Below are 23,981 nucleotides of genomic sequence, written 5' to 3'. Positions count from 1 at the left end.
ATGGAGACGTGTCGTCTTCAGCGATGAGAGTCGCTTCTGCCTTGGTGCCAATGATGGTCGTATACGTGTTTGGCGCCGTGCAGGTGAGCGCCACAATCAGGACTGCATATGACCGAGGCACACAGGGTCAACACCCGGCAACATGGTGTGGGGAGCGATCTCCTACACTGCCCGTACACCTCTGTGATCGTCGAGGGGACACTGAATAGTGCACGCTACATCCAAACCGTCATCGAACCCATCGTTCTACCACTCCTAGACCGGCAAGGGAACTAGCTGTTCCAACAGGACAATGCACGTCCGCATGAATCCCGTACCACCCTACGTGCTCTAGAAGGTGTAAGTCAACTACCCTGGCCAGCAAGATCTCCGGATCTGTCCCCCATTGAGCATGTTTGAGACTGGATGAAGCGTCGTCTCACGCGGTCTGCACGTCCAGCACGAACGCTGGTCCAACTGAGGCGCCAGGTGGAAATGGCATGGCAAGCCGTTCCACAGGACTACATCCAGCATCTCTATGATCGTCTCCATGGGAGAATAGCAGCCTGCATTGCTGCGAAAGGTGGATATACAATGTACTAGTGCCGACATTGTGCACGATCTGTTGCCTGTGTCTATGTGCCTGTGGTTCTGTCAGTGTGATCATGTGATGTACCTGACCCCCAGTAATGTGTCAATAAAGTTTCCCCTTCCTGGGACAATGAATTCACGGTGTTCTTATTTCAATTTCCAGGAGTGTATTATTTTACCGCTTCTTACTGGCTATTACTTCAACTTAGAAGCTTCTTCTTTATTCTACTATGGTGCTTGTAGTGTTTCCGCATATCGCAGCACGCGACATAGCTTTGCACACGATAAATGTAACCGTTTCAGAGAGAAGAGAATCCAATGTGACGATCTGACATTAAGTCGATTCGATAGCAACTGACGAAAACGGGCGGATTTCTTATGTTTTTACTACATTTGAACACATTTCACCTTCTCCCGAGCAACGTGGCTGCTAGTCCTCCCTGCATACAAATTCTTAAGGTCCTACCTCATGTCGAAGGCACCAAAGCCGCCTAAAAATTCAAAAATCGATATCTAAATTTGAGTTCTACTGCGACTTACTGGCTATTACATCAACTTAGAAGCTTTACTGTGTTCTACTATGGTGCTTTTTGTGTCTCTGCATATTGCAGCACGCAACATAGCTTTGCACACGATTAATGTAACCGTTTCAGAGACAAGAGCGGTCAATTTGACGATCTGATATAAAGTCGAATCGATAGCAAATGACGAAAACGGGTGGATTTCTTAGGTTTTTACTACATATGAACACTTTTCACATTCTCCCGTGCAACGTGGCGGCTAGTCCTCCCTTCATGCAAAATCTTAAAGTCGTAGCTCATGTCCAAGGCACCAAAGCCGGCTAAAAAGTCAAAAATCGATAACTAAAACTTGAATGGTACTGCTTCTTACTGGTTATTACATCACCTTAGAAGCTACTTCTGTGTTCTACTATGGTGCTTTTAGTGTCTCCGCATATCGCAGCTCGCAACATAGCTTTGCACACGATAAATGTATCCGTTTCAGAGTGAAGAGCGGCCAATGTGACGATCTGACATTAAGTCGATTCGATAGCAAATGACGAAAACGTGCGGATTTCTTAGGTTTTTACTACATTTGAACACTCTTCACATTCTCCCGTGCCACGTGGCTGCTAGTGCTCCCTTCATGCAAAATCGTAAAGTCCTAGCTCAGTCCAGATCACCAAAGCCGGCTAAAAAGTCAAAAATCGGTAACTGAACTTGAATTGCACTGCTGCTTACTGGCTATTACATCAACTTAAAAGCTTCTTCTGTGTTCTACTGTGGTGCTTTTAGTGTCCCCGCATATGGCAGCACGCGACATAGCTTTGCACACGATAAATGTAGCCGTTTCAAAGAGAAGAGCGGCCAATGTGACGATCTGACATTAAGTCAATTCGATAGCAAATGACAAAACGGGCGGATGTCTTAGGTTTTTACAACATATGAACATTTTTCACATTGTCCCGTGCAACGTGGCTGTAATTCTTAACTTCATGCAAAATCGTAACGTCCTAGCTCATGTCCAAGGCACCAAAGCCGGCTAAAAAGTCAATAATCGGTAGCTAAAACTAATATTTTACGGCGTCTTACTGGCTATTACGTCAACTTAGAAGCTTCATCTGTGTTCTACTATGGTGCTTTTAGTGTCTCCGCATTCCGCATCACGCGACATAGCTTTGCACACGATAAATGTAACCTTTACAGAGAGAAGAGCGGCCAGTGTGACGATCTGACATTAAGTCGATTCAAAGACAAATGACGAAAACTGGCGGATTTCTCAGGTTCTTACTACATATGAATACTTTTCACATTCTCCTGTGCAACGTGACTGCTAGTCCACCCTGCATGCAAAATCTTAAGGCCCTTGCTCAAGTCCAACGCACCAAAGCCGGCTAAAAAGTCAAAAATCGGTAAGTAAACTTGAATGGTACTGCTTCTTACTGGCTATTACATCGACTTAGAAGCTTCTTCTGTGTTCTACTATGGTGCTTTTAGTGTCTCCGCATTCCGCAGCACGCGACCGTTTCAGAGAGAAGAGGGGCCTATGTGACCATCTAACATGAAGCCGAATAGATAGCAAATGACGAAAACGGGCTGATTTCTTAGGTTATTACTACATATTCACACTTATGAAATACTCCCGTGCAACGGGGTTGCTAGTCCTCCCTTTATGCAAAATCTTAAGGTACTAGCTCATGTCCAAGGCACCGAACCGGGCTAAATATTCTATAACCTGTAACTAAAACTTGAATTGTACTGCTTCTTACTCTCTATTACTTTAACTTGGAAGATTCTTCTGTGTTCTATTATAGTGCTTTTAGTGTCTCCGCATTTCGCAGCAAGAGACATAGCTTTGCACACGTTAAATGTAACCGTTTCAGAGAGAAGAGCGGCCAATGTGACGATCTGACATTAAGTCGACTCGATAGCAAATGACGATAACGGGCTGATTTCTTAGGTTTTTACTACATATGAAATCTTTTCAGATTCTCCCATGCAACGTGGCTGCTAGTCCTCCCTTCATGCAAAATCTTAAGGCCCTTGCTCAAGTCCAACGCACCAAAGCCGGCTAAAAAGTCAAAAATCGGTAAGTAAACTTGAATGGTACTGCTTCTTACTGGCTATTACATCAACTTAGAAGCCTCTTCTGTGTTCTACTATGGTGCTTTTAGTGTCTCCGCATTCGGAAGCACGCGACATAGCTTTGCACACGGTAAATGTATCCGTTTCAGAGAGAAGAGCGGCCAATGTGACGATCAGACATTAACTCGATTCGAAAGCAAATGACGAAAACGGTCGGATTTCTTTGGTTTTTACTACATATGAACACTCTCCACATTCTCCCATGCAAGGTGTTAGCTAGTCCTCCCTTCATGCAAAATCTTAAGGTCCTAGCTCATGTCAAAGTCACCAAAGCCCCCTAAAAAGGCAAAAATCGATAACTAAACTTTAATTGTACTGCTTCTTACAGGCAATTACATCAACTTCGAAGCTTCTTCTGTGCTCTACTAAGGTGCTTTTAGTGTCTCCGCATATCACAGCACGCGACAAAGATTTGCACACGATAAATGTAACTGTTTCAGAGAGAAAAGCTGCCAATTTGACGATCTGACATTAAGTCGATTCGATAGCAAATGACGAAAACGGGCAGATTTCTCAGGTTTTTACTACATATGAACAATTTTCACATTCTGCTGTGCAACGTTTCTGCTAGACCTCCCTTCATGCAAAATCGTAAGGTCCTAGCTCATGTCCAAGGCACCGAAGCCGGTAAAAAAGTCAAAAATCGATAACTAAATTTTATTTGTACTGCTTCTTACTGGCCATTACATCAACTTAGAAGCTTCTTCTGTGTTCTACTATGGTGCTTTTAGTGTCTCCGTATATCGCAGCACGCGACATAGCTTTGCACGCGATAAATGTAACCGTTTCACAGAGAAGAGCGGCCAATGTGACTATATGACATGAAGTTGATTCGATAGCAAATGACGAAAACGGGCGGATTTCTTAGGTTTTTACTACATATTAACACTTTTCACATTCTTTCGTGCAACGTTGGTGCTAGTCCTCACTTCATGCAAAATCTTAAGGTCCTGCCTCATTTGCAAGGCGCCAAAGCCGGCTAAAAAGCCAAAAATCGAAAACTAAACTTTAATTGTACTGCTTTATACTGGCTATTACTTCAACTTAGAAGCTTCTTCTCTGTTCTACTATGGTTCTTTTAGTGTCTCCGCATTTCGCAGCTCGCGACATAGCGTTGCACAAGATAAATGTAACCGTTTCAGAGCGAAGAGCGTCCAATGTGACGATCTGACTTTAAGTCGATTCGATAGCAAATTTATTTATTTATTTATTTATTTTTTTATTTAACCTGACAAGATTAGGGCCATCAGTCCCTCTCTTACATCTAACCAGGCATTCTACTTATTTTACAGTCGTATGTTGTAGTAGGCATGTTAAACTACATCTAATACAAAAAGTGAGATAAACAATTAGAAAGGTACACCTCGAAAAATACATTATTGAAGAGAAAGATTTCAGATAGGAGTGCTGGCAGCAGGGAGTGTGGGGGGAACTCATGGTGAAGGGAGGAGAGGAATAGAGGGACATGATGAAACATAATTAAGGAAAATATAAAGGAAAAGAAGACTGCATGGCTAATAGAGATAGATGAAGAGGAAGGCATCTCAGAAGCAAGATAGGAGACGCTAGCTTTGCTATTTGACATATGAGAGGATTGGCCTTGCACATTAATTTTGTGGAGAATTTTCATGCGGATGATAGTAGGAAATGCTTCAACTTCTTCTTAAAAGCAACAGGAGATTGAATTTTCCTCAAGGTGAGGGGCAGTTTGTTCCAGAGGCGAACAGCGGCAACTGAGAAGGAGTTTGCAAAAGTTTTTGTTTTGTGAGTGGGCACAGCTAGGATACCAGATAAGAGCGACCTCGTGTTTCGATTATGATGGCATTACACGTTTTTAATCTCTGAAGCTAGGTACTGGGGTGCTTGCGCGACGAGGAGTCGGTGAAGTAGACATATAGTGTGGTAGTCACGCAGTTTGTCCGGCCGCAGCCACCCTAGCTCGGAGTATGAAGCACTAACATGATCATATCGGCGAATGTTGCAGGTGTAACGCACACAGGCATTCATGGTTAGCTCTAGCCGTCTTTTGTTTTCACTACTCATGCCTTGTTGAATCACATCACAATAGTGGAGGTTCGGTAGAACGAGTGCTTGCACGAGCTGGCGTTTCAAGTTCTGTGGGAATATGTTCCGAAACTTTTTGAGAGCATAGAGAGAAGCAGACGTCTTTCGGCACACTGCGACTGTATTCTCCGCCCAGTTGAGATGCTCGTCCAAAGTTACACCCAAGTTTTTCACTGTTTTCTGATATGGTATTGGAGTACCTTCGAGCAGAATAGGAGGTAGCCGTTCGCGGAAATCTGAACTTATTAATTTCTGATGGGCTATTAAGATTACTTGCGTCTTTTTTGCGTTTAATTTAAGCCCCTGGTTTTTCGCCCATGTCACTACTGAAGACAGATCATCATTCATCAGAGCGATTGCAGTGTTTACGTCTTCAGGTCTGACGCTTAGGTAGAGCTGGAGGTCGTCGGCATATGTTTACAGGAGGACAAAACCGACGAAAACAACAGTGGTCCTAAGACTGATCCTTGTGGCACTCCCGAAGAAACATGTTTCGAGGAAGATTTTTCATTTGCGCAGACAACACATTGCTGTCTGTCTTTTAAGTAGCTTTCAAACCATCTCATTGCACTATCAGAGAAATTAAGCTGTTGCATTTTTCTGAGTAATATGTCAAAGTTAACAGTGTCAAAAGCTTTGCTGAAGTCCAGTAGCGTCAATATTGTTGCCTTTCGATTGTCGATGGCATATTTCAAGTCATCAGTTACTTTAATTAGAGCAGTGTTTGTGCTGTGATGTTTACGGAAACCAGATTGAAATTTGTCATATAGACTGAATTCATGCAAGTGTTCAGTGATTTGGTCATGAACAATATATTCAAGTGCTTTGGAAACAGCTGGCTGTATGCTAATTGGTCGGTAATCACTAGGCAGTTGCGGGTTTTCGATCTTAGGGATGGGTCGAATTATGCTTCTTTTCCATGCAGTGGGGTATATTCCGTTCACGAGGGAAAAATTAAATATGTCAGTTAAGACAGGTACTAAGATATCGGCAACATTCTTAATCATGGTTATACCGATAATGTCGTTGCCTATTGCATCAGAAGAGATTCTCATTATTGCTATTCTTGCCGTATTTGTTGTTACATGTTTTAGATGGAAGGTATCGTTGTTAGTTATCCTGTTTGGGGATTCTTGTGGGCGGTAATTATCAGCCGTGCTGGTAATCAGAGGTGCAGAGAAGAATTCATTTAATTCGTTAGCTGACACATGAAAAGTAGTTTCCGATTTTGCCTTTCCGACCCCCAAGCTACGGAGATTCTTCCATAGAGTCGTGGGTTTCAGATCGCTGCTTACAAGGGAGCGAGCGTGCCTGATTTTGGCATTGCGAATGCATTGTTTCACTCTGTTCCGTAGCTTTCTATATTCTTCGAAACGCTCGGTTATTCGGATCTGCCTTGAAACGCCTGTGGGCAGCATCATTATTAGTCATCCTTTGACGTAATTCAGCTGTCAGCCATGGAGCAGGAGATTTTCTTACACGGACTGTGTGCGCAGCTGCATGTTTGTCATAGAGGGCAAAGAGTTTATCACCAAGTTCATTAATTTTGCCGTCGATTGAAGGTTCTCTGATTATTTGATGCCATGAGATTTCTGAGCAATCGGCTGTTAGAGCGTCAAGGTCAATACTTTTCATGTTCCTACAAGTTATGTAACGCGTAAAGTCAAAAATCGATAAATAAATTTGAATTGTACTGCTCCTTACTGGCTGTTACATCAACGTAGAATCTTCTTCTGTATTCTACTATGGTGCTTTTTGTGTCTCCGCATATCGCAGCACGCGACATAGCGTTGCACACGATAAATGTAACCGTTTCAGAGTGTAGAGCAGCCAATGCGACGATCTGACATAAACTCGATTCGATAACAATTGACGAAAACGGGCCGATTTCTCATGTTTTTACTACATATGAATATTTTTCACATACTACCGTGCAACGTGGCTGCTAGTCCTCCCTGCATGCAAAATCTTAAGTTCCTAGCTCATGTCCAGTGCCCCAAAGCCGGCTAAAAAGTACAAAATCGATAACTTGAATTGCACTGCTTCTTACTGGCTAGTACATCAACTTAGAAGTTTCTTCTGTGTTCTACTATGGTGCTTTTAGTGTCTCCGCATTCCGCAGTACACGACATAGCTTTGCACACGATAAATGTAACCGTTTCAGAGAGAAGAGCGGCCAATGTGACCATTTGACATTAAGTCGATTCGATAGCAAATGACGAAAAGGGGCGGATTTGTTAGGTTTGTACTACATATGAACACTTTTCTCATTGTCCCCTGCAACGTGGCTGCTAGACCCTGCATGCAAAATCTTAAGGTCCTAGCTCATGTCCAAGGCTCCAAAGAAGGCTAAAAAGTAAAAAATCGATAACTAATCTTGAATTGTCCTGCTTCTTACTGGCTATTACATCAACTTAGTAGCTTCTTCTGTGTTCCACTATGGTGTTTTTAGTGTCTCCGCATATCGCAGCAAGCGACATAGCCTTCCACATGATAAATGTAACCGTTTCAGAGAGTAGAGCGGCCAATGTGACGATGTGACATTAAGTCGATTCGGTAGTAAATGACGAAAACAGTCGGATTTGTTGGATTTTTACTACATATGAACACTTTTCACATTCCCCCGTGCAACGTGGCTGCTAGTCCTCGTTGCATGCAAAATCTTAAGGTCATAGCTTATGTCCAAGGCACCAAAGCCGCCTAAAAATTGAAAAATCGATAACTAAACTTAAATTGTACTGCTTCTTACTGGCTATTACATCAACTAAGAATCTTCTTGTGTTCTACTATAGTGCTTTTAGTGTCTCCGAATATCGCAGCACGCGTCATAGCCGTCCACACGATAAATGTAACCGTTTCAGAGAGTAGAGCTGCCAATGTGACGTTCTGTCATTAAATCGATTCGATAGCATATGACGAAAACGGGCGGATTTGTTAGGTTTTTTCTACATATAAATAGGTTTCAAATACTCCCGTGGGACGTGGCTGCTAGTCCTCCCTGCATGCAAAATCTTAAGTTCGTAGTTCATGTCCAAGCCCCAAAGCCGACTAAAGAGTCAAAATCGATAACCTGAATTGTACTGCTTCTTACTGGATATTACATCAACTTAGAAGCTTCTTCTGTGTTCTACTATGGTGCTATTAGTGTCTCCGCATATCGCAGCACGCGACATAGCCTTCCACACGGTAAATGTAACCGTTTCAAAGTGTAGAGCGGCCAATGTGACGAACTGACATAAAGTCGATTCGATAGCAAATGACGAAACCTGGCGGACTTCTTAGGTTTTTACTACATATGATCACTTTTCACATTCTCCCGTGCAACGTGGATGCTAGTCGTCCTTGCATGCAAAATGGTAAGGACCTAGCTGATATCCAAGGCACCAAAGAAGACTAAAAAGTCAAAAATCGATAAATAAACTTAAATTGTACTGCTTCTTACTGGCTATTACATCAACTTAGAAGCTTTTTCTGTGTTCTACTATGGTGCTTTTAGTGTCTCCGCATATCGCAGCACACGACATAGCTTTGCCCACGATAAATGTAACCGTTTCAGAGAGAAGAGCGGCCATTGTGGCGATCTGGTATTTCGTCGATTCGATAGTAGATGCCGAAACCGGGAGGATTTCTTAAGTTTTTACTACATATGATCAGTTTTCACACATTCTCGTGTAACGTGGCTCCCAGACCTCGTTTCATGCAAAATCGTAACGTCGTCAGTCATATCCCTGGCGCCATAGGCGGCTAATAAGTCAATAATCGATAGCTAAAACTTGAATTGTACTGCTTCTTACTGGCCGATTACATCAACTTAGAGCCGGCCGCGGTGGTCAAGAAGTTCAGGCGCTCAGTCCGGAACCGCGGGACTGCTACGCTCGGAGGTTCGAATCCTGCTCGGGCATGGATGTGTTTAATGTCCTTTTGTTAGTTAGGTTTAAGGAGTTCTACGCTCTAGGGGACTGATGAAAACAGATGTTAAGTCCCATAGTGCTCAGAGCCATTTGAACCAATAACTTAGAAGCTTCTTCTGTGTTCTATGGAGTTGCTATTAGTGCCTCAGCATGCCGCAGCCCGGGACATAAGTTTCCAGACGATAAATGTAACTGTTTTATAGAGAAAAGCATCCAATGTGACGATATGTCATTACGTCGATTCGACGGCAATTGACGAAAACGGGACGATTTCTTAGGTTTTTACAACACATGAACACTTTTCCAATTCTATCGTGTAACGTGTCTTCCAGACTTCGTTTCATGCCAAATCTTAAGGTCGTCGGACATGTCTGAGGCACCAAAGCCGGATAATAAGTCAATAATCGATTACTAAAACTTGAATTTTACTGCTTCTTACTGGCTGATTACATCAACTTATAAGTTTCTTCTGTGTTTTACTGTGTTGCTATTAGTGCCTCCGCATACCGCAGCACACAAAGTAAGTTTGAAGACGATGAAGGTAACCGCTTCACAGAGAAATTTCAAATTCTGTGTCTGTGTCTATTGCCTGCTCATATTGTTTAAAGCAGGTTGCTCTAAATGCCCAGTGGATCTGATTCCATTGATACCTATTCTAAACAATCTCGGATTGGTAAAGACCAAGCTCTGCTTATACTTATAGTCTGGGAAGTTGACAGTAAAATATGATGGTTAAAGATGTCCACTGAGTATTCCCATATACACTGAAGTTAGCTTTGAACAACAAATTATTAATTGGCCACCTACTCTTGACTCAATAGCTACTAAGATCTTTCACTAGTGAAGGAGGTGACGACGTTGTTATGTCCACTAGAGGCTTCTGTAGTTTGCTGAAAATGATGTGATATAATTGTGCCTTGTGATTTTCTGTGGAGTTCCAGAGTAAGTTCTATACTGGTGCAGGACATTCATTCGTGCTGTTCTCATTCGAGGCAATCCTGGATTCTGAATCTCAAGCACCAGAGGATTATAAACAGCAATGCAACCTCTGTCTTCCTGGCTGTGCAGTATTTCAAAGTGCTCTGGTTGACAGTCTCTTCTCATTGTGCAGTGCTTGTAGATTATTGTAAATGGATTATCTGCATTATTTAGAACATCTCATTCTAAACTTTCTAAAGAACGAGACTTTTCTGTCATTACCACTTTTTGTGTGAGGTGATAAATACCAGGAATTTGATTGCATTTTGAGAACCTAATCGTAACTAACATTATTGTCTATGTAAATTAATGGAACTGGATTTTTCCTGAGGTCAGCAGTTTTCCGAAGGTCGTCGTTTTTCCACGATGTCGTCGTTTTTCCCCAAGGTCGGCGTTTTTCCCCGAGGTCGACGTTTTTTCCCGAGGTCTGCGTTTTTGCCCCGAGGTCGGATCAAAGATTTTTTTTCCCGAGGTCTAGAAATCTATCGATATATTGAAAATCCAAAGTATTTTCATGTATGTAGACTATACCGTTATGTCATGTCATCTTGAAACATTTATCCGACCACTAGATAATGGTATTTATCAAGATAGCGATATATTTCGTTATATCTATTTATTTCGATAATCGTTTTCTTAGGGGTACAGATTTATTTTGAGACGTCCATACTTTTCCCATTATCGATTCAATTCGATATATCGACTTACGTAGATGCGCACATTAAATCATGATATCGATTTATTTCGAGATATCTATCTATATTGAGGAGTCTATTTATTTCGAGATATCGATTGATTTAGAGTATCCGTTATATCGAGATATCGATTTATTTTGATATACCGACACAATTAAGGTTGTCTATATATTTCCAGGTATCGATATATTTCCATGTATTGGTGTACTACAGATATCGATTCTTATCGAGATATCGATATAATTCAAGGTACCTCCATATCTCTAGTAATCCATAAATTTCTAGATATCGCTATTTTGAGAGATATCTTTATATTACGTGGTACCAATATATTTCGAGATATCGATATATTTCTGTACCTCAATTATTTCGATATGTCGACTAGCATCGAGATTTCGGTCTATATGGTAAGCCGAAATGCGTCTAGATGTCGATATACTTCGGGATATCGACTCATTTCGGTGTAGCGGTTTTTTGGAGGTGTCGATTTATTTCGAGGTTTCGATTTATTTCACGGTGTCGATTTATTTCGAGGTTGCGATTTTTCGAGGGTTGCGATTTATTTCGAGGTGGCGATTTATTTCGAGGTGGCGATTTATTTCGAGGTGTGGATTTATTTCGAGGTGTCGATGTATTTCTAGGTGACGATATATTTCGATGTTACTTGTCGACTGCATCAGCTTAGAACCTATTTCGTACAGAGTGGTGCGACTGCATACCTCAGCAGGCGACATTGATATCCAGACGATCAATTTTACCGTTTCCGAGAGAAAAGCGTGCGATGTGATGAATTGGCACTACTTCATTATGAAAACAAATGACGAAAACGTGAGGTTTTCTTCGGTTTTTCTGCCACTGCTGCCAACTTTCAGCCCACCCCCTCCTCCCCTTCCCCAGTCGTGGCGATCAGCTTTTGTGATGGAAATGGACACAGGAAAGTAATAACGTTCCATGAAATCCCATTCTAGGGACGTTCAAGGGTAAATGTTCCAGACGGTTTATTTGCATTAAGACACGCATACTGCGCATCTAAAATGTCACATCTGCCAGATCGTTTCTATTGTCAACAGTGGAAAACAAAACAGCGTACTGAAGAAGCCATAGTGAGACGCGGTTTTTGGTAGACGAAATAATAGGAATACTCTAGCCACTGATAATGATGATCTAATGAGAATTCTGTTATTGTTTTGAAAGATGCATTTAAATATGCATTGAACGTAGCTCCAAATTATTTTGAGAATTATAATTGCGGTATTATGAATCTACATTGGAGATTTTGTAATGCAAAACATTTCGATCTGAGAATACTTTACGTGATAGTACGGCATTGACCTTGTGTGTCATTAGGGTAAAGTTAATTTGCCGCCATTCACATAAAATTTATCCGCCATTAACATAAAATCTATTTTTCAGCGTACTGCAATAAGGACTCACTTCAGATGATTGGACAATTAAAGAGAACTCAAACCGTTATTTTAATAGTATTCGTAGGTCCATTGCAGCATTTACCGTGGACAGTCCCTGAACCTAGACTGTCAGTTTTATGTAGGGAGTACTACTTTAAAAAAGCACTCCGTGTTCAGATCACAAGTGGCCAATCAGGACCATCCGACCGCCACGTCATTCTCACTGAGGGTGGAGGAGGAGCTGGCTCTCCCACTCGTTGTGGTAGTTTCCTTTGACTGGAGCCGCTACTATTCGGACGAGTAGTTCCTCAATTGGCATCGGAAGGCTGAGTGCAACCCGAAAAATGCCAACAGCGCATAGCGGCCCATATGGTCACCCATCCAAGTGCCGACCACGCCCGAAAGTGCTAAACTTCAGTTATCTGACGGGAACCGGTGTATCCACTGCGGCAAGGCCATTGCCCCTACCACTTTTTATGATATTTTTGATCGTAGTTCAGGTCTGATGGCTGGGAAGAATGGACGTTTACCATGTTATGCACATTTATATTTTCACTACGTCGACACAGCTGGTCCAATTACGACCACAGGTGATGGTAGCCATAATGATCGTGCCAAGCATCCCGTGTACATTAGTTACACCCAAGTGTGTGGGCATCACAGCATTCGTGACATTTAAATTTGTTACTTCTTTGCTACTATATTCGCAATAAATTTTGCAGGCAGTATCCGCATATGACGCTGAATGTACCTACAAAATTATATCATTGTACGACACATGTTTCGGGAGATACGTCATAAAAACTCAGGACAAGGCCAGACGCTGCATAGTACGGACGTGGACGCACAGCTCTAAATAAATGCCTGGTCAACACCAAGCTTTTCCGCTAGTCATCTTTAAAGATAAAAATTCCCAATATTGTCTACCAGCGTATTTTTGAAAAACCCTTATTTTGTCATCCATTTTTTTCCTGTAAAAATCGTAAAAGCCGTGCATCATTGTGTTTTTAAAAAGCGTTTCTTATTGTCATCTCTTTTTATGTATTTTAAACCATCTATCGCTTGTGTAACCTGTGGCTACAAGTCCATTCCCTTTATGGTGTAATCGAAATAATAAACAACGCAAAAAAGTGTGGGTCAATTTCTTCCTCATTTTTCGGAACTTCTGATAATAGTAAATCGTTGGCTCTTTGAGGGCGTGGTAGGTACATACAAGAGATTAGTGTAAGATTAGAATTTGGGTTAGATGCAGTGCCAGGAGGTTCTGTTTCTATCTGGCTAGCTTCAGAGTACTTCACCATCTACTAAGTGATGCGTTTCATTGTGAATGGTGTGTTCTGTGCTAGGTCTACCCTTTTACTGCACAATGCTGTTCCTTCGATGCTATTAAAACCAGGATGTTATCAAAATATATGCACAGTGGCAGACTGGAGTCTGCTGAAATATTTCCAGTGGTGGGGAGGGGGGAAGGCGCGTCGGGGCTGGAGTGCATGATTCTGAAACTGGCACTCTGTGTACAAATCAGCTGGTCAGTTACGAGGTGCATCAAGCTACAAGACCCTAACTCTATAAGCGCTACAACTGGCCAAAGCTAAGGTTTATCAGTATTGTGGAGAATTCTTATCTGGAAGAGTATATTGTAACGAATAAAAACTCTTTACTCCAGATTCCAGGGAGGGTTGGGGGCGATGGGTGAAAGTGCCCTTTTGCCTATCCTCCCCTCCCGACCTCCTCCCCTCCCCCTCCCCTTCACCCTCGCAGACGCTAATGGCTGGCCCGTTCATTTTGAGAACATCAGAGCTCCAGTAACCTTTCTGAGAAACTGTTCTTGTTGTCCTTGTGCGTTAATCTTACCACTCAGAACACCAGTGGGAATGTTGGTTATCGCTGAAATAACTGGTTTTCGGCTCTTATCAGTTTCCCAACCCTTCTTTAAGCTAATTGTTAAAGCCCGTCACAATACCAGTTCTTGTAATAACCGATTTTCAGTCTTTTATTTACATTATTTTCTCTAGTAAACGTAGAAATCAAACAAAGATTAAACAATTTTTACTTTCTCAGTTTCTTGATAAATGGAATCAAAATGTCAAATTAAATACCCTTATGATGACCTGCAGCCGTTCAGAACGAAATTAGAATTATATTAATACCGTCAGCTGCTCACGTGTGTCGATATATATCAACGGCGACAGGTGACAATGTGTGCACGTCTGGGACTCGAACCCGGGATCTCCTGCTTACATGGCAGGTGCTCTGCCCATCTGAGCCACCGAGGGCACAGACGATAGTGTGACTGCAGGTACTATCTCGCGCACGCCTCCCGCGAGACTCACATTCTCACCTTGCATGTCCACACACTACATTCGTAGTGTCCCACACCGACACACTCATTACTCGTGGAACACATTCTTACCAAGTCCAGTTCGGGGAATACGTGTGCATCTTCACAGAAGAAGGTCATGGCTGGTATTGCCAGAACCATATACTTATATTGATATGGACATGTCTTCCACGAGGAATGAGTGTGTTGGAGTGGGACTCTACGACTGTAGTGTATGGACATTCAAGGTGAGAATGTGAGTCTCGCAGGAGGCGTGCGCGAGATAGTCCCTGCAGTCGAACCATACACTCTGTCCTCTGTGCCTCAGATGGATAGAGCGTCTGTCATTTTAGCAAGAGATCCCGGGTTCGAGTCCCGGTCGCGGCACACATTTTCACTTGTCCACGTTGATATTTATCAACGCCCGCGAGCAACTGACGGTATTAATATAATTCTAATTTCTTTAAATTAAATAGTCAAATAAAACTTTGTCCGATCTTCGCTGCTGGCGAGTGCTTCTATACTACAGAAAACTGGCAATATTATCCTACTGATTATAGTTTTTAGAAGCTCTGCTCAAAAATTATATTGTAATCGGTTATCACAGCACTATGCAGGCATTACGTATAGTCCCGCGATAAAGAGTGAAAACTGCGGCAGGAGAACTCTCTTTTTCGTTTTAATTTCTCTGTTTTTAAGGGCTAAAAGCAGATAACGGCATACTACGTAGACACAGCAGCAGATCAGGCACTTTCTACTTTTATCCAGAACTATGAATGATTTGTTAAATTTTAACTTTTTTCCTTGTATGATGTCGCAAGTCGACCAAATCTAACTTTGTTCTTCACTCGTACCGCATATCGTAAAATACTTCCAGACTTCCAGATGGTGCCATTCTATGTTACAACTGACGTTCGACAACAGCGAGAAACTGTGTCCAGTCTCGCGCTCTGCTTGTATAACAGGCACAGTATTGTCTCGGCAATGTTGGACCAATCCATTTGTTGCTCGTTTCTATCAGCAGTGTTATTAAAGTGGCATACATAACTTTTCCCATTTTTTTCTGTAATAACGCCGTATTTCAGTGCTATGGAAATCTTACGAATAAAAATTACTCGTCTTTTTTTAAAAAGGTTTATTTGAAAACTAAAAATTTTACTACGACATCTGTGGCTAATTGATATATCTGTTTTTACGTGGTTATCAGGAAAAAATGAAAAGATACTTGTTATAACCGAGAGCAAACAAATACTGAAAGACATCGGTTATTCAGAACTAAAATACCCATGTCGTTTTAACTGATCGGTTTTTCTATCTATAAACTGCAGTGTCGCCATAGAAAAGTGTGTCGCTCCATCAATGTCCATAGCAACTTTGAGATATGTGTTTATGCGCAATATCGGCAAATGGAAACACGAAGAGGTAATAAGCACCTGAGCGATAGAATTTATTTCACAGTCAGAAAAGTCGAGTGACAGGCAAGACTGAATCACTGTAATAGAAATTATATGGAAAGCTGTGTAAAGGAAAATTTCCAGTTCTTTCGTGGATTCCAAAATTGAAGCAAATTCCGGGACACCAAGGTGACATAGTCTTATACGGATAGTATTCCATGACTAACGTAATTGGCCCATATACTGTACTGGTATACGGATAATATTACACGACTAACGTAATTTACCTGAAATAATTTACAAACATGTTACTGTAACATTCGCTACTACTCATTACGCTAATTCACCTTCAGCCATTAAGCGCAAATCTCAGTTATGATACGTGCGCCAAACAAAAATTTATCAACCTAGTAACTCAAGACAACTACAAACGATCATTGTGTGCAAAATAAATAGAACACTTCATAAGAAGAACATGACGGGTTTGAATCATTCCCACCGCAAAGGATGAAAAATTCAGGCTCGCACACAAGACCACTTGATAACTAACCAGAAATTCAGATTAGTTGTAGCTTCGGTGACAATCGCCTTTTTTACATTTTCCCCGTAAACTAGATAATTATGAAACGTAAGCAACTACTGTAAAATATCTGCGGCAACGGCCTTGCCGCGGAGGTTGCATCGGTTCACGTGGGATCACCGAAGTTAAGTGCGTTGTCGGGCGTTGAAGGCACTTGGATGGGTGATCATCCAGGCCGCCATGCGCTCTTGCCATTTCTCGGGGTGCACTCAGCCTCATGATGCCAATCGAGGAGCTACTCGACCCAATAGTAGCGGCTCCGGTCAAAAAATACCAACATAACGACCGGGAGAGCAGTGTGCTGACCCCCGCCCCTCCTATTCGCATCCTCCACGGATGATGACACGGCGGTCGGATGGTGCTGTCCCAGTAGGTCACTCGTGGCCTGAAGACGGAGTGCTTACAAAGCAAACTACTCTCCAGTGGATGGTCGTACTACTGAGACCTTGATGCCTGGCATCAATAACAGATGGCAGCACAAGAGGTTGGCTTACGCCTACTGCCGAATTTTGCGATCTGTCGTAAGCCTGCGTAAGCACGTAGGGCCTTCCGTCTTAAGTGCAAGCATATCCATTGCGTTTTCTGTCAAGCGACTTGAGTGGAATATTTCATTATTTCTGAAATTTTATAGAAATGTTTTTCTTTGTATATCCTCACCATCGGTACTGAATTTACTGTAAAATTATTTGCTCACTTTTCGGAACTTCCGTTCATAGTAAATCGATACTATTTGAAGCCGTGGTAGACACGAGTCTAGTGTGCTTCACCTTCAGCACCTTCTGTGTCAGTCTCGGTTAATATGTCGCTGATTTCACAACGAACAGTTCGTTGTCTACTGAGTATACTGTCTGTTGCACGACACTATCCCTCCCACGCTGCTAAATGTAGGTCGTCGGCAAAATATGACTGCAGTGGAACAAGGGCGTCTGCAGAAATTTCCCCAGGAGGTGGTGGTGGCATTGGTAGTGGTGTGTGTGTGTGTGTGTGTGTGTGTGTGTGTGTGTGTGTGTGTGTGTGTGTGTGGAGGACTATTACTATGAAACTCACACAGTCCAGACCGCCAAGGAAAATAAACCTTGAGATTTGGAAAGAGTGTTGATCTTATACCGCTTATACTGCATATTTCAAAATTCCACCTCTAAGGGGGAGACGCAGGACATGAAAGGATTTCTGAATCATGTAGCTATTAAGGTAATTTTGAAGCTAGGCATACGAACATTTGTATCTGGTTTCTAGGTCAGAAATAAAGAAATATGTGTTCCAGTATCTTTGGGAATTTAACCTCTATGAGGTGAAATATTGGATGAACATTTTATTTTGAGATAAATAATTATGGAAGAACTATGAAAGTATTTTTAAGGCTACATCTACGAAAATTGGTATTTGACTTCAAGGCTACAAATAAGAAAATACGTGTTTCGGTGTTTTTGGAAGTTCAACCCCTAAGGGGATGAAATAGAGTGAGCTGGTGCGTTTCTGGCGCCAGTTTCCGTCGATCGTTGTTTCGATCTTTGAGTCGCGGTCCAGAGGACACTGCTCCCTAAGCGACTGTAGTAGTTCTCTGTGCAGCCCAACATCGGGCTTACCACGCTTACACTGGACACAGTTGCCAACAAATCGCCTGCCATCGCGATATAGGTTGGGCCAAAACATGTATTCCTGAACTCGGTTCAAGGTCTTGTAGAACCCAAAATGACCCCCGTCCGCCGACTCGTGGAAATATCTGAGTGCCATGCTAACTCGTTCCTGTGGAATACAGACCTTCACTTGGCCACGGTTGGCTCCCCCTTTACACAAGAGGCCCGCACGAAGGCAACAGCTAGTGACGACGTCGCCATCCACAAACTGCTGCATATTCGGTCCCCACCCGGCGTCCTCGGCCTGTTTGCCGGCTAAGTCGAAGAAGAAGCCGGGTGTCTCGGAGAGAAGGAAATTCACCCCCAGATCCGGCTCCACGTTTCTGAAAATGGTTCATTATGAAAGCATTATGAAAGCATATCTGACAATTCGTATTCGGCTAATCTGTTACAATTTTTAAAAACTACGTGTTTCACTGGTTTTTAACTTCGAGCATAAGGGGATGAAAATTTTAATGAAATATTTATTGCGTTATATTAAAATATTTTAAATCTGCATCTACGAAAACCGGTATTTCACTTCTCAATTAGATATAAAGAAATATGCGTTATACAAGCAAGAATACAAACGGCTTGATTAACAAAAACCTTGGACCCCAGCTGTCAGCATTGCTTTTTGGTCATTCAGCAAAAGACCATGCTTCAACGGCGTTAAGTTTAGAAAAGTTTAGAAAGTGTTGCAGTTTATAAAAGACATAAAAAAACGATTAAAGAAAAAATGCTTTGCAGACCATGAACGGTCTAAGTAAGTAAAGAAGCGGATGATAAGCTAGCTCTTTATGCAAATAAGTTGGTCAGTTTAAGTTCCGAGACATGTCATGCAGCAGGAACGGAATCCTATAGTTGCTACGATTGGCTAAAGGAAAAGTTTTGCAGAATCACGCGAAATCACTTCTGCAAGTGGCTGAGAATCTCGTAATGAATAAAAATTCTGTACTGAGAATTCCAAGGTGGGAGAGGCGAGATTCCTCCCCCCCCCCCCTTCCCCCTTCTCAGAATCCTATCCTTCTTTACCTACAGCAAAAAATAAATAAATAAATAAAACTAGAGAAATTTCTACTGTGAAACTATTTGCATACAAGAGAACGGCCATTAAAATTTAACTCTTCAAAGTTTTAAGCCCTGGCCCGTTCGAAAATTCAATTTCTTTGTAGTTGCATTTTTTAAAGGTGTACTTGTCTAGACTCCTGGAACGGAAAGGTTTTTTTTTTTAATCCGTGCTTTACAAAAGTTTCTACAGTCCATTGTTTGAAGCAGTGTCACGGCTGCCATGAGCCGCGCGGGGTACCCGCCATGTGTCCAACGCCTTGTCACGGCTCGCGCGGCTCCCCCCGTTGGAGGTTCGAGTCCTCCCTCGGGCATGGTTGTGTGTGTGTTGTCCTTAGCATAAGTTACTGTAAGTAGTGTGCAAACATACGGACTGATGGTTCAAATGGCTCTGAGCACTTTGGGACTTAACATCTGAGGTCATCAGTTTCCTAGAACTTAGAACGACTTAAACGTAACTAAATTAAGGACATCACACACATCCATGCTCGAGGCAGGATTTGAACCTGCGACCGTAGCGGTCGCGTGGCTCCCGACTGAAGTGCCTACAACCGCTCGGCCACATCGGCCGGTCTATCATGTATTCTAGAAGAGCTGCAAGGTCGTCAGTGGCGCCTGTTCTTTCTAGAACAGTTACTATCTTCATATCTATGGTTAAACGTCACCCAGCCATTGACCTTCGTCTGTGCGAATGCGCACAGGCTACCGGAAATCTTACGGGAATCGTCACCTTAGTGTGAGCCAGTAATGAGTGGATGGACAAATACCTAATAAGTACATTACGTAATCGGATTGTGGGCGGTTCGGGGTGTGAGTCTCACGGGAAGCGTGCGAGGGATAAATTCCTGCAGTCGTGCTGTTCATTTGTGCCCTCGATAGCTCAGATGGATTGAGCGTCTGCCTTGTAAGCAGGAGATCCTGGGTTCGAGTCCCAGTAGCGGCACACTTTTCAGCTGTCCCCATCGAAGTATATCAACAACACCTGTCGGCAGCTGAGGGTTTCAATTAATTATCAGTTGTGTAGGTGATTCGATGAACCCTTTGCCAGGCACTTAAATGTGTTTTGCAGGGTATCCATATAGATGTAGATGATAACTCGTCCCGTGTCGCACGTGCTCAAAAGGATTCATACTGCAGAATGCATGCAAACATACTCACCGAAAATACGGACGAATATCAAGTGCAGGCTGCCGAGTGCTGCATATCCAGCTTAGACAGATCGGCTTCTCCTGCCAAGAAGAACAGGAAGTTGCTGTCTAGGAACAATCAGAGGTAGAGGAAGGGCTGATAAATACTCCTTGAATTGCAGACTAAACGTAAATAACGAAAATACATTTTTGGTAAAAATTGGTCAAAACATAATCGTTTGCCCTCCGTATTGGATTAGCTGTTTTGAATATTGAAAATCTGACTTCAGATTCGTTTTCAGCGACATTAAGAATATATGTGTAACACTCAGTTCATGCAAATCGAAGTAATAATATAACTAAATGTTTTCCCTAAACTTTGAACACTTTTTTTTTCGAGTAACGATTTTCTCAGAACGGCATGCAGCATAAATTAAAAGTGGTTCGATCTCTTAACTTCTACCTCTGACCCCTAAAAGTAAACACTTTTCTTAGGAACTTATAGCTATAATATGACATTTGTTAATATTAACTAATTTTTGTGTAGGCATAAGGAGTGAAACAAACCCCTCAAAATCGAACTCAAAGTTCGAATTAGCACTGTATCGTTAAATTTAAGGTTGTTTCATTGCGGTTAGGTATACGCTCCCATTAATTTTATGTATTATCGACTGATGTTATCCATTTTCAAGTTCAGAGAAATAATGTAGTATCAACTGATGTTACCCATTTTTGAATTCAGGTAATATCTGAGGTGCCACACTGCACGCACTCTGCGTACTCCAGTCTCGCAAGCCCTTGATCAAATCATAATTACGGGCGCCATTTTTTATTGAAAATCTAAAATTAAGCTCATAGTATTGTCACTCGTAATTCCCAAACAGATCGTTCGAATGTATTTTCATTGTCTCAAAAAAAATTTCAAATTTACCCTTTTTTGCTCATTTGTATGAGAACCTGGCCGTAACGCCGGAATATAGTCACTAGATTTTTTTTCAGAGACGCTGTACGTTCGCGAGAAGACTTTCGTTCTGCGCGTGTCGAAGGACATTCCTCAGATATTACTGTGTGTGTGCTACTCAGTCGTGCCATTTAAGTGTACATCTTTGCATAGTTTTCCTTTCACGATGTAAACAGTGTTCCGCTCAGTTGCCAACTGGCCAGTGAGTGGTTCCGAAGGTGTCGGATGTGCGGTGCGTTCGGTCTGCTAGGACAACAGCAGACTGGCGTGGTGCGATGGCAGAAGCAGACACTGAGGGAGCTAGCTGCTGGGACGCCAGCGAACAATTTATGCCAAGTAAGACGAAGAGGACTATTCTAAAATTACGAGCCGTCTAAAAAGTGTTTACCATTGGTAAATCTTGCTGTTGAGTCTGACAAAACTGACAGTTTTTCCTAGAGATACAGGAAATCCCCCCACCCCCACTCAATGAATATTTGGTTGTGATGACAGGCCGATTGGTAGTGTAGCCCGAGATCTAAGTTAGGTTGGAAGGTGGTAATTTGATTGAGAGTTGTTTACGCCAACGATTATGAATGCCGACTAAACGTTGTGCGAGCAGATTGCCCTGTAGCGTAGCCTAGTGTTTCCGTCCGCGCCACATTTAACACACTTTCTCTAACTGTGTACAAAAGTCTCACAACAGCCACGATAACTACGTTTCTGGTGGGGGGAGGGTAGAGTCCACTATGTAACTTTCACGGCAAATTTTAGTAACCGCATAAACTAACCGAAATAGAAGCGTCATTTTAACTATATTTCCTTTTGTGGGAAAATAATGGTTCTCCTCTTTTGGCAGCAACTGTAATATGTAGGCGACTTGTTAGTTTTTTTTAAACTCTGAATCATGATCTCAATAGACGCAGTGCTTTTTTTACGTTACTTGATTTGTGGTCTATAGTAAACAATGCAACGAATTGGTAAATTCTTTGAAGTTTGACGTGTGTTACATAGACGACGTCTGCAATGTTCGTAAGGCCAAGTTTGCATATATTCGGTGTCTGTTTTTTTGGCCATGTACTGTATAATTAAGGGGAGGAGGATTATGTTCAAGGAGCAGTGCATCAGCAGTCTATGGAGAAATTGAGAATTTGGATCTAACGAACGGCATGCTCTGGCAGTTCGTGATATTCTGTTGACCACTGTGTAATTCGGACACAGTGATCATTGCCTCTCCCTAGTAACCAGGGGACTCGGGTGCTAATCCTGGTCTGGCACAAATTTTCGACAGTGCCCATTGACTAAAGTCTGTGCCCATTGTCAGCTAATATCATTGTTTCGGTGTTAAATAGTATTTTGTTCGCGATACGTGGTTTAGCTTTTTCATGGATAACAGCTTTGAAAAGCGTACAGGTTATATTGATATTCGCTCGTCGTTAGTCCAAGGCAACTATAGCGATTTATAAACACAGTTGTAGTTCGTATTAAGCCCACATACGTAATTGTGTCCTGTGTTTCTTTACCAAGAACTACTCCGTAAGTAATTCCCCTGTAGTGGTATTTTGTTTAAATATTTATAGACTGCAGGCTTGGATGAAATATGAAACACATGTCCGAAGTTCCTGTTGATATTGCAGATACTGTTTCATCCGTACTAGGGGCCAAAACATTTCATCAAATACAGAAGGACACAATTTGTCTCGAGATTTAGCAATTTTTCGTAATAGAGGCCTTGCGTCGATATGTTTTTCTCTAATTCTTGTTTGGACTTAATCTTAAAACACACTAACTCTTCCACCACTTATTCGATATGTGTTTTCATCCCTTTCGTAGCCTAGAGTTCCTAAACGGTCGATAATATTAATAATTTCCTTTCTCAATTTTATTTTCTGTAAAATCTCCTGTTTATGGTTATTGCTAACATGTTTCACGTTCTCACTTTTATTATTTTTATTTTTCTAGTTTTGTGCCTTGTAGCCAAATTTTCTTTGAATCTGGTTTTCAATTCTGAAATAGTAACAGTTGAAGGTCAAGAGAAGATTGCGGTCTATTTGAGGAGAGTGGCTTGGAGATTTTTTATAACAGACGTATACAGGTCATGGGGATCCTTACCTATATACATTTACTTCGAGTGTGATGTAGCCCATTCTCTTGTCATGATCTCGGCTGTATCGTAGCACATTGTCTCGGTTAGGTTGGAGATTTCTGTTGAGAGTTGCCGAAGTCAACGAAAGTGATTACAAAGTAAACACTGTGCTAACAGAACGATCTGTAGCGTAGTCCAACACGTTCTTTCTGTCCTTTTAAAGCCTCTTTTAATTAAAAATAACTAAAGCTGCAAGATACAATCACAAAAACTGTATTACGTAATAGAGTAATCCCAGACTATTGTTGTGTAAGTTGTGTGCGTACACTATTTTTTTTGTCAGTGAATATACACTTTTTTACTCATTTGCTGGGTTTCAGTTTTCCCCGTTTTCTGGCAAAAAACCTTTTCCTGTGAAGGGCCCATTAGCTTGTCGGTTATATTTGTGACATTCTCGACGGTCAGTAATTTCGTGATAGTCCATCCACCGGCGTCATTGTTAACATCGGATATAGATTTAAGTATTAGGAAGGCTAATATGAAGCTAATGCATGAGTAGGTCTAATAATTAATAAAAATAG

The 23,981-nt window shown here is 41.9% G+C and overlaps 1 non-coding gene across 1 annotated transcript; it reads left to right on the top strand.

Annotated features, from left to right (window-relative positions):
• The first annotated feature begins 20,115 nt into the window (after window positions 1–20,115).
• On the top strand, window positions 20,116–20,190 carry Trnat-ugu (transfer RNA threonine (anticodon UGU)). Its single transcript has one exon. It is a non-coding gene; the product is annotated as a tRNA-Thr (tRNA).
• The last annotated feature ends 3,791 nt before the right edge of the window (window positions 20,191–23,981 follow it).

This window comes from Schistocerca gregaria, chromosome 9, assembly GCF_023897955.1.
Source record: "Schistocerca gregaria isolate iqSchGreg1 chromosome 9, iqSchGreg1.2, whole genome shotgun sequence".
NCBI classification, from domain to species: Eukaryota; Metazoa; Arthropoda; class Insecta; order Orthoptera; family Acrididae; genus Schistocerca; species Schistocerca gregaria.
Note: the sequence above shows the minus strand (reverse complement) of the source record. Positions and strands in the feature narration are given on the sequence as shown.